This window comes from Aricia agestis, chromosome 8 (assembly GCF_905147365.1).
Source record: "Aricia agestis chromosome 8, ilAriAges1.1, whole genome shotgun sequence".
NCBI classification, from domain to species: domain Eukaryota; kingdom Metazoa; phylum Arthropoda; class Insecta; order Lepidoptera; family Lycaenidae; genus Aricia; species Aricia agestis.
This window is the reverse complement of record NC_056413.1, coordinates 7,861,916-7,872,260: the sequence shown is the minus strand read 5'-3', so window position 1 is coordinate 7,872,260 and position 10,345 is coordinate 7,861,916. Positions and strand designations below refer to the sequence as shown.

General features: G+C 35.0%; 1 non-coding gene across 1 annotated transcript; it reads left to right on the top strand.

The window, feature by feature from the left end:
• Positions 1–2,583: 2,583 nt before the first annotated feature.
• Positions 2,584–2,656, top strand: Trnaa-agc. The gene has a single exon. It is a non-coding gene; the product is annotated as a tRNA-Ala (tRNA).
• The last annotated feature ends 7,689 nt before the right edge of the window (positions 2,657–10,345 follow it).

Genomic DNA, 10,345 nt, shown 5'->3' with positions numbered 1-10,345 from the left:
TTGTTTCAGTTATTTTGCCTTTGAATATCAGGTAAGACTCATGTTTGTTAATAAAAATGATAAAAAAAACATAAATATTAATAACAAATGAATGTACAAGTTAATGGTAAGTTTTTAATAATGAATACTTAAAATTTGTTATACTTATAAAAAAAAATGATTTACAAAATGGAATCAAAAGCGCCTGACCAAATTTTCATGACACTAGATCTTTTAGCTGATAGCTACTTTTATACTTTCAGTAAACCCCCTGATTTAAGTAGGTAAATCTTATAATTATTTGTCAAAAAATCACTTCTTCTCTGTCATAAATACTAAAAACGAGAGAGAGAGATAACATGAGTTTAACCATTGTTATTTTTACAAAACTGCTAACCGAGATTGGTGCCAGTGGGTCTGATGTTTGCTACAAAAAGGTTGTTCTTGCAACCATCGTATAACTTTCTATGCAGAGAAATGTTCAAGAATTTAAAGAAAAGTAATTTTCATCGTTGTAAATATACACACACCGCTATATTTCGGACGTTATATAACGGCAACGCTATTGTAGGTTTAAGGCTGATAATTAAATCACTTTCAACATAATCTCAACCTTGCGAACGTCCGCGTTCTCCAAAGGCCGATCTACGGTATTTCCCGTACGTCAATGAAAGTGTTTAACGTAGATAACATAGTTACGCTGATAACGTAACGTTTACGCTCAAATCGCTTTACGTTGTGATAACGTACCAATATGGCGGAAGTGGACGTAGGCGTCTGCGCAAGTTAATGATAACATATTACGTGAAATTAAAAAGTCATACGTATTGTGTGTAGAGAACCCTAATGAGGTGAAATTACAAAGTGGTCAAAGTGCCATCAGAGAAATCGATTCATAGACAGATGGTGGACCTTCTTTATTTGGCCGAGTTTTGTCAAATCAATATTATCGTGATCGTGGATAGGCTTGAGTCTTGACATAACCCTTCCATATTACGTAGGTCCAGCGTCTACCTATGAATTAATATATTAATATATCTATGCTTATTGTGTTTTCAATAAGTCAAGTTTGAGAAATACAGTCTTTCACGTGAGCCCAATTCTAATCTTTATCTAACTTTAAAATTTCTTTCATTGAGGTTGAAAATTGATAATAAGTATAGCGATTGTGGCAAATTGGGAATTTCCAATCATTAGTAGGTATGGAATTATAGGTACATGCATGGGGCAATTGCCGGGGTACTTTGCCAAACTCACTAATAAGTGAATCGTCTTCATGGTTGATACAAATTGATTTTCATCTAATAAATAAATATTATGTAAACTATTGTTGTACTTAATATTATTTATGTAACAAAATCGACCAGGTTGCAGCTACCATGACAAGGTGGGTTTTTTTTACTCATAAAAAATATAAATCCGGCCCTGTTAGCGATACAATATTATCAAAATTTATAATTATGCCTGTGTTAGGCTTCTTACAGACGAACGGCACGTGTCAGCGGCAGTCGACGGCAGTCGGCGGCATGTGTCGGCAGCAGTCGACGGCAGCCGTTGACAGTTTATGACGCTTGCAGGGGGCCTACCACGACCTTTCCTAAAACGATCATGTTTCCAGAACACTTTGTTGTAAGATTACAATAACATTACCGTACTCACTTTTTAAATATAATTTTACTAAAAAACAGTAAAAAATGCAAAACATTGTTAAATCTGCTGTGAAATATTAACTTTTTAAGATCGCTAGCTTGACTTGTTTATCTGTCAAACGGTGTCGCATAGTAAAGGTGGTGGTAAGCCCCCAGTTGTGACGTACCGCCTAAAGGGAAGCGGCCACAGGTCGGTATCATACGCAACGGACGTCTCGCATCAAACGGATAATTTTTTCACAGTATGTCCGCTGAATCGGCAGCGTACGGATGACCGACTTGCATAGTAAATGAATGCTCGAAAGGGGGGTGTGGATGGAAAAGTCAAAAGCAGAAATTTTGACTTAGGAACTTTGTTTGGACTAATTTGAAGATAAACATACTGGCTAGTCGGTAATCCGTACGCTACCGACACAGTGGACGTACTGTAAAAAAATTATCCGTTTGATGTGAGACGTCGGTTGCGTACGATACCAACCTGTGGACGCTTATCTTTTCGCGGTACGTCACAATTGCAAGCGTGATAAACTGTCGACGGCCGCCGACTGCCGCCGACACGTGCCGTTCGTCAGTAAGAGCTCTTAGTAAAAGTCTTCTCTTAAAGTTTGTTTCTAAAAGGTGATACTAGATGGCGTTATACAGATGATTACTGTCACAAAAAATTAAGAATTTTCGTAGTAATTGTTTGATTTCGAGATAATTTAGCACAAAACATATATGCCTATTTAGTATTTAGTTGATAAGCTTGTAACAACGAAATCGCATCATTGTTATATTTTCCTGATGCCCTACTATCAAAAATTAAACCCAATATCAAACGAGCAACATAGATAAGCTGATAAGCGATATCAGACCTTGTAAAGTTGATAGAAGGAGAACAAGTCGTGAAAGTTGTTTTAAATGCGTAACGCGTTTTGCGTGGAGGCCGAACCGTAATTTGAACATATTAGTTACAGGGGGCGTAGCTCAGATGGTAGAGCGCTCGCTTAGCATGCGAGAGGTACCGGGATCGATACCCGGCGCCTCCAAACTTTTATGTACTTACTTCTTTTTTCACAAGTTTTTTGCATTTACAAATTTCCAAAAGCATGCTAATTTAAAATTCCTAATAAATCGTCATTTCTTGGCTGTTTCTTTTCAGGAAGTTTGTCCTTTATTCGTATCCTATGCAGGAGTTTTAGAGAAGAATTTATTTTAAACGTTCACAAGTAAGCTTTAATATTATGATTTCCACAAGGTTTTCTCAATAGCATGGTTATAATATCGTGTAGGTATAAGGTACGGTACCATGTTATTACCGTGATCTCCGATCGGTTGCAGTGACGCAACGAGTCCTTACAACACGATTCCTATCGGCTTTTAATCCGTTTTTAATATATTTTGCAGCTGTTACTAAACATTTAAATATCTATACTTAAGTTATAATTTACGGATATTAATCCCTCTTACTAATCGGATATTTATGTAGCGTAGGTATGTATAACTAGTCAAGGTCCGTTATTTTATCTGTCATGTAACTTTTTTAATATTCCAGACAAAAGCAGACCTTCTGAGCTTAATACATAGTAATAACTAATAAGTAGTATCAGTATTCAGTAGTATCTACTGTATTATATCGTCTATAATGCTACCAATTTATGTTCTAAGGATTAAATACTCCACGAAATGAATGCACTTGACTAAGCAAGTGCATTCATTTCGTGGAGTATTTAACATTTTTTTTACATTTAAATCGAAGTGAATTAAAACTAAATGCTAAACATATTTCAAGGCTGCTTAAATAGGTGGACAATTCTCACTGTCGCACTCACAAACATTTAATGATGATTAAACTTTTTAATGAAGAGTTTGACGGATAATAACTAAGTATCTTATCTAGTGCTTTCATAGAAAAAATATCTAGTACCTTCATAGAAAACTTATAAAAGATATGAGTGATTCTTTCACAGAAGACGTAATAAATCGATTTGCCGAAGACCCTCGAAAATTACTTTTAAAATAGACAATGTAGTACCTGGTTAAAGAAATTATATTAAAAAAATATGTATATTTTTTTGCAAATTGTGCGACAGTCAGTGTGTTTATCTAACCTAGAAAACCACAGTCGACAAGTGAACACCTGAAAACAAAAAACAGTTACATAACAACTTTTATTATCAGATTCTCTTTGACAAAATATTCCAGTTATGTACCCAATTACGTACTGAAAAATGTTATCTTTGCTATCGTGGTCCCAACTGATATGTAACAACCGCATCGGCTATCGCACGTGAGGGCAAACCACATGCTGCACCAGATTCAGAATTTCCCTCGGTCAAAAAATAAGTAAATAAAAGACACAGTTTAGGTACCATACGGTAGAATTACTCAGCCGTGTTCTATAGAGTCGCAGCTTAAATCAGCTTTTCTCTTAACACAGAGAGAGCTTTTAGTATCTAAACACACCATGCCGAAGATACGCGGCCGAAGTTCTGTGGCCGATATTACGTTCCGACGCATTCGGCCGCGTCATTTCGGCTCATCGTGTGTCCTACACGATGAGTCGAAATGACGCGGCGTAAATAACGCGTAACTTATTCCGAGTATTCAGTGTCTTGAAAAAAAAACATTACCGCCGAATCTCTGCCGAACTTACGCTCGACCGAAGTTCGGCTGTATGCTATAACGCGACGTAATTTCGGCATGGTATGTCATCGGTAATTTAAAATACATTGCAGGCGTAATCTTCTCGAACTTCGGCCGCGTATCTTCGGCATGGTGTGTTTAGACACTTACGCGTGTAACGTGCTGATTTTTTAAATTTTAACCTCCGACAAAAACCTAGGTGTTTTAAGTTTGACGCGTATTTCTGTTTGTCTGTCCGTGACGTCGTTTATTGTTACTTCAGATTATCATATTATATCATTCCAATGTGTGCGACGTGCGTCCACCCAATTCGGGATGTATATTGTATAATTTATAATATTAGTATGGATAAATAATAAAAATGGTACCAGCAATTAGAGTTACAGATTAATGAAAAACGACGTTTTCCCCAAAGACATTAAGAACATTTAACGTGCTATTTTCACCGACTGCGACGTGAACCCGAGATTGTGGACTTCTGCCAAAGGACACGCTGACTTTTTAATTACCAACGTTTGCCTTTGTGTTCACTGTTGAGTTTTGTTATTTATAATAATAATAATTGTTCCTGGAAACTGTATTGTACTTAATACATTGTAAATCCTAATTAGTGATTGTTAAAAATGAAAAGCTTAAATTTACATTAAAGGGGAATTAAAAATTTAATTTTAAGAAGACCTAATTACTGAAGACTGTTTTTTTTTAATGGCTTACTAACCTGCGTGTTAATCATGAAGCTGGGTTAGAGCCTCGTGATATGGTGGTAAAGATCATCTTGTGCCTTTTCCTAAAGACTTTACTTTCTGAGCTATACTCGAAATAAGACATTTTGTATGTTATTTCGGTTCGATTGGCCTTCCCATATGTGACATAATATAATATGGGCCTTTAGTACTACATTAGACTATGTTTTTTATTACGTAATTGGTATTTTTGTTTATTGTAATATTTTGTAATGTTATCAGTAAGTATGACATCTGTGGGCCGCGGTAGGTGTGTCATGGATTATAAGTTCCATTTAGGAGTGCTCAATGTTTTATTATTTTGCATCCATGTTTCTAAGAGAGTGGCTTTTATTCCTTTAGCATAAAGCCCATGTGGAAGGTGAAATACAGACGTGTTCTATGGTTAATCCTGTCGTGACTCAGGGGCGTACTTACTAGCATTATACGTATTGTCACGTGTTTGGTACTTATTACTTAGGTACTTTAAGTGTTGCCTCACTATTGTTTCATGTTTAGAAAATTGAGGTTATTGGGAGACTGTATTGGTAGTTAGTAAAATCCATTGCTATGTTATAATATGTGGGTATTACAATAAATTTTACCTCAAATTACCGCTTAAGACGTAATGTAGTGACTAGTGAGTAGTGCCTAACCACTACTATTAAATACTAGGTTTTAGCTTAGATAAAACCTAGTCATTACAGTATCTCATGGGAACACTACGAAAGAAGATTTTTTTCTGTCGTGATCACGTCCGCTGGAAAGTGGTTAACATAAAGCAGTAAGCGAAAAAAAATTAAAGGTATCGGCAAAACAATGTAATTTTTTTAAACTCTTAAATTCGCGTGAACATGAGATTATTATGAAGTAAGAATCATTACAATAGGTAACGAAGATTGGCCAGAACCTTTGTTAATTACATATAATGGATTTACCGTAGCAAAGTTTAAAAGCTAAGTAAGAGAGGAGCTAAACCTAATTTTAAATATTATTATATTTGATGACGTCACGAAATCGTGAAGGTTGAATGTAAAGGAGTGTACATAAAAGGGCTTTATTATTAGAAACCTTTCTACCTGCCGTAGCCGCCCTCGGGGTTCCCCTTCGTTATTTTTTCTAAGTGCTTATTACTTACATGCCATAGAACCTGTTTCGAGTCTCCGAAAAAACCTACCAAAGCCACATGCTCCACAGTTCAATGAATATTCTTATCTTTTTTGGCAACTGTAAAGAAACTGACTTACCAATATCTATTGTTCTTTATTAGTAAACACTGACCTCCTTACCTCCTAATAAGTACTAAATTAATAACATTGATTTCCAGAGCATAAAAATTTTCGGGTGCCGCTGTATTTTTCTGTATGTCTTTCTGTCAGTGACTTTTCTAATATGCTAAATAAAGACGAGAAGCTTGTATTGTATAGCTATCCATTCACTGTACAGTAAATCTAATATATAATTATTATTTTTTAACAAAAAATTAAAACCGACTTCCAAGGTAAAAACAATAAGAATGTTAACTAAAAAGTATTAAATAATTCTTTCTCTAATAGTGCCTTTAGTAATGTAAAGTAGTGAAGACTATAATATGTATAGGAATAGTTGGGATTTTGACGAATTCTGGAAAAGGCACTATTAGAGAAAGAATTATTTAATACTTTTTAGTTAATATTCTTATTGTTTTTACCTTGGAAGTCGGTTTTAAATTTTTGTTAAAAAATAATTATTTCACTCTTCTTAGTTACTTTTGTAATGGTAAATACATAAGTGTCAGTTGTAGATAGATATGATTTAGGTATGAAACTATCACATCTGTTAACTGTAAGTACTTAAACTTGAATTACGTTGAATAAAATTATGTAAATTTTATTCAACGTAATTCAAGTTTAAGTACTTATATTATTATGCTGCATATTATTATGCTTTCAGTTCTTAAAACAACAATGAAACCAAAGAGTCAGAAGTTCTCTAAGCACTTTCGGAACCATGGTATACCCGTGGCAAAATTTTACTTGGTAGCGTATGCTTAGAATTTTAACCACTATGAGTGTTTTGATAAATTTGAAGGATTGAAGGATTTCGATTGCTCATAGATCCCATCATCAGCTCACCACTTTCGTAATTGTCATACAAAATTAAGATTATATCCTATACAACAATACGAGAACTTTGAAAATCGGTCCACAAACAGCGAAATAATCATCAAAAACATCTGCTCCGATGTAAATATCATGAAAAGTACCAACAATTGGGTCTTTGTGTGATGACCCATTTTTTTTAATCGGGCTTTGGCCCACCACACATTCCCACCACTGTATCTCCTGTGTCGCCAGGATCGACAGCGGTATCCAACCACGAAAACCCTTTGATATGATCAGGGAGTCCGAGGGACATGCTAAAGCTGTTTTGGGACCCGCAACGAAATTAATCAGAAGAAGATAGGAGTAGGAAGTTTACAGTTTTCCCTCCCCATAAAAAGCGGGAGACAGCAGCAGGAGACAGTGTGATGACCCATGGTATAATTATGATTTTGATAATGGTGATCAATCAAATTGATGTGTTGGCTTATGCTTTCAGTTGTTTAAGCAACGCCGAAATCCCCGAACCTGTATCTGTAAGGATTCAAAAGTTCCGTTCGGTACCTTCGGATCCTGGGTATAACTTGGTGCGAGGTCTTACTTTTTGGTAGCATTTACCTCAAATGCTTCAGAAAAAATCGAAATCACTATATGTTTCCATACAAATTTCAAGGAGTCCTCTCGATTTCTGATGGATTCCATCATTAGATACCCACTTTTATGAACATGGTATCAAATTCGGATTCAACCCTATACAACAACAAAAAAATCGTGAAAATCGGTCCACAAGCGGCGAAGTAATGGTTGAACATACAAAAAAAATATATACAGACGAACATATAACCTCCTCCTTTTTAGAAGTCGGTTAAAAATAAGTCGGGTTTTCCTTCTTGACGCTATTACTCCAGAACGCACGAACCGATTTCCACGGTTTTGCATTCGTTGCTTTCCAACGAAATTTCTCGGGCTCCGTGAGGTCTATAGAAAAATAATCAGAAAAAACTTCAAGAGAAAAGCAGGAAAACAGGGAAGATGATTTTGTGACAAAGCAACGTTTGCCGGGACATCTAGTATTTTTATAAATAAGGACTAAGAATGTTAGATTATATTATTCTAGAACTACGAACTTATCTTAAATAATAGTAGTTTGAGGTAAAACGATATTAAGTACCTAGTAACTAGTATTTATCTTATATCTTTAAACGAGCAATTCTTGTATATATATATATATATATATATATATATATATATATATATATATATATATATATATATATATATATATATATATATATATATATATATATATATATATATATATATATATATATATATATATATATATATATACAAGAATTGCTCGTATTATTGGAATCTCGGAATCGGCTCCAACGATTTTCATGAAATGAAATTTAGTATTTAAGGGCTTTCGGGGGCGATAAATCGATCTAGCTAGGAATCATTTTTAGAAAATGTCTTTTTATTCGTGTTTTATCGATATCCAATAAACTGAAAAATATGACTCTACCTGACATCTATTGGCGAATAATAATACTATTTTAACAACAGCGCCGCTTGTTAAGTAACACGAAGTCAATGAGTGTTTGCTATACCGAGCAAAGCTCGGTCAACCAGGTACTAGTTATTAGTACTGTATCTCTAGTCTCTTTTTCTGCCAGTGCCTCTCCAATCACTGCAGGTTGGCAGTCATGCTCCAAAACTTTTCCTTGTCCAAAGCGAGTCTGAAAAGTTCTTCAACAGACTTTATCCCTGTCCATTCTCGGATATTCCTCAGCCAAGATGTTTTGCATCTCCCTGGTCTTCGTTTCCCGACAATCTTTCCCATCATTATGGTTTGAAGAAGCTTGTACTGTTTGTTCCTGAAGATATGGCCCAGGTACGTGACTTTTCTTTGCTTGATGGTACGAACAAGTTCCACTTTTTTACGCATACGTTTGAGTACTTCTGCGTTTGTAACTTTGTCCGTCCATTTTATCCGCAGCATTCGCCGGTAAGTCCACATCTCAAATGCTTCCAATTTCTTTCTTAGGTCTTCTTACATAATCCAAGCTTCACAACCGTAAAGCTTTTATTATTTTATTGTATTATTATATTATGTATAGTATTATTATATATTATTATTTATGTTGAATCTGTCGTGCGTCAGGCGTAATATGTATAGGAACCACGGAAGATCAGGTACAGTGTTCTGCGCCGTGGTAATACACCTGAGTGGGTATCCTTTTCGGCATTATACAATGCACTGCCTAATGATGCCATATATATTTTTTTTGTAGTTTGTTGTTTGTTTTATTTTTTCTTTTGGTTTATTGTTTGCTTTTTTTTCTTTGCTTTAGTGTGTGCAGTGTATTGTATTTATGTTTGAATAAAATTTTTATTATTATTATATTATTATTATTATTATTGTAAAGGACTTGCGGGCAAACATAGCACTTGAGCACCCTGGTTCGTAACTGTAATACAAGGGTACAAATTAATTTTGAGTTACCCATTTACAGGAGACGATAGCAATTAAAATTTCCTGGGTCATGGATGTGTATTAAATATGTGTATCATATAAAAAAACTTAAATATATGTATAGTATAAAAAAGTATTAAATATATTTCCATTTTCCGTTGAGTACCTGTAACACAAGTCCTTCAGGTACTTACCACGGGGCCAGACTGACGTGGTGCGAAGCATCCATAGATAATATTAAAAAAATAAAAAACAATACGCTTCACAATACCAAGTTTTCTCGAAAAGGTTCCACCGTCCACGACAACAAGCAATTAGGTAACTATAGGGCTCGATATTTCATCATTGACACGTGCAAATAAAAGTAAAATATGATAATTTTTTATTCAAAACGTGTCTAAATTCTAAGTACAGCTTTTTGAACGTCGAAACTATGGTGCTTACCACCGGTTCGGGAACTATAGCCCGGCGAGAAGATAACCGGCGTATGAAACTCGCTCGGGAGTCGGGGCTATATTTTACAGATGGAAAATTATTGTTTTTAAAATAAATTAGTATAACGTTTAAAAATAAAGTTTCAAGTATGTAACAAAAAAAAAGTAACCTGCATAGGGTCACCTTATTCCCGAAAAACATGGTTTTGGAAAGTAAGGCGTTCACTACCTTCTTCAGCCGAATAAACTATAAAATGGAAGAAATGCCAATGTAATTACTTAATTAACGATGCAAGTCTGTTGCGACGTGTCCTAGATCATAGCAATAATTATTTCATTGCTGTGTTGCCAAGCAGTAAGCAGTAATACCTATTGC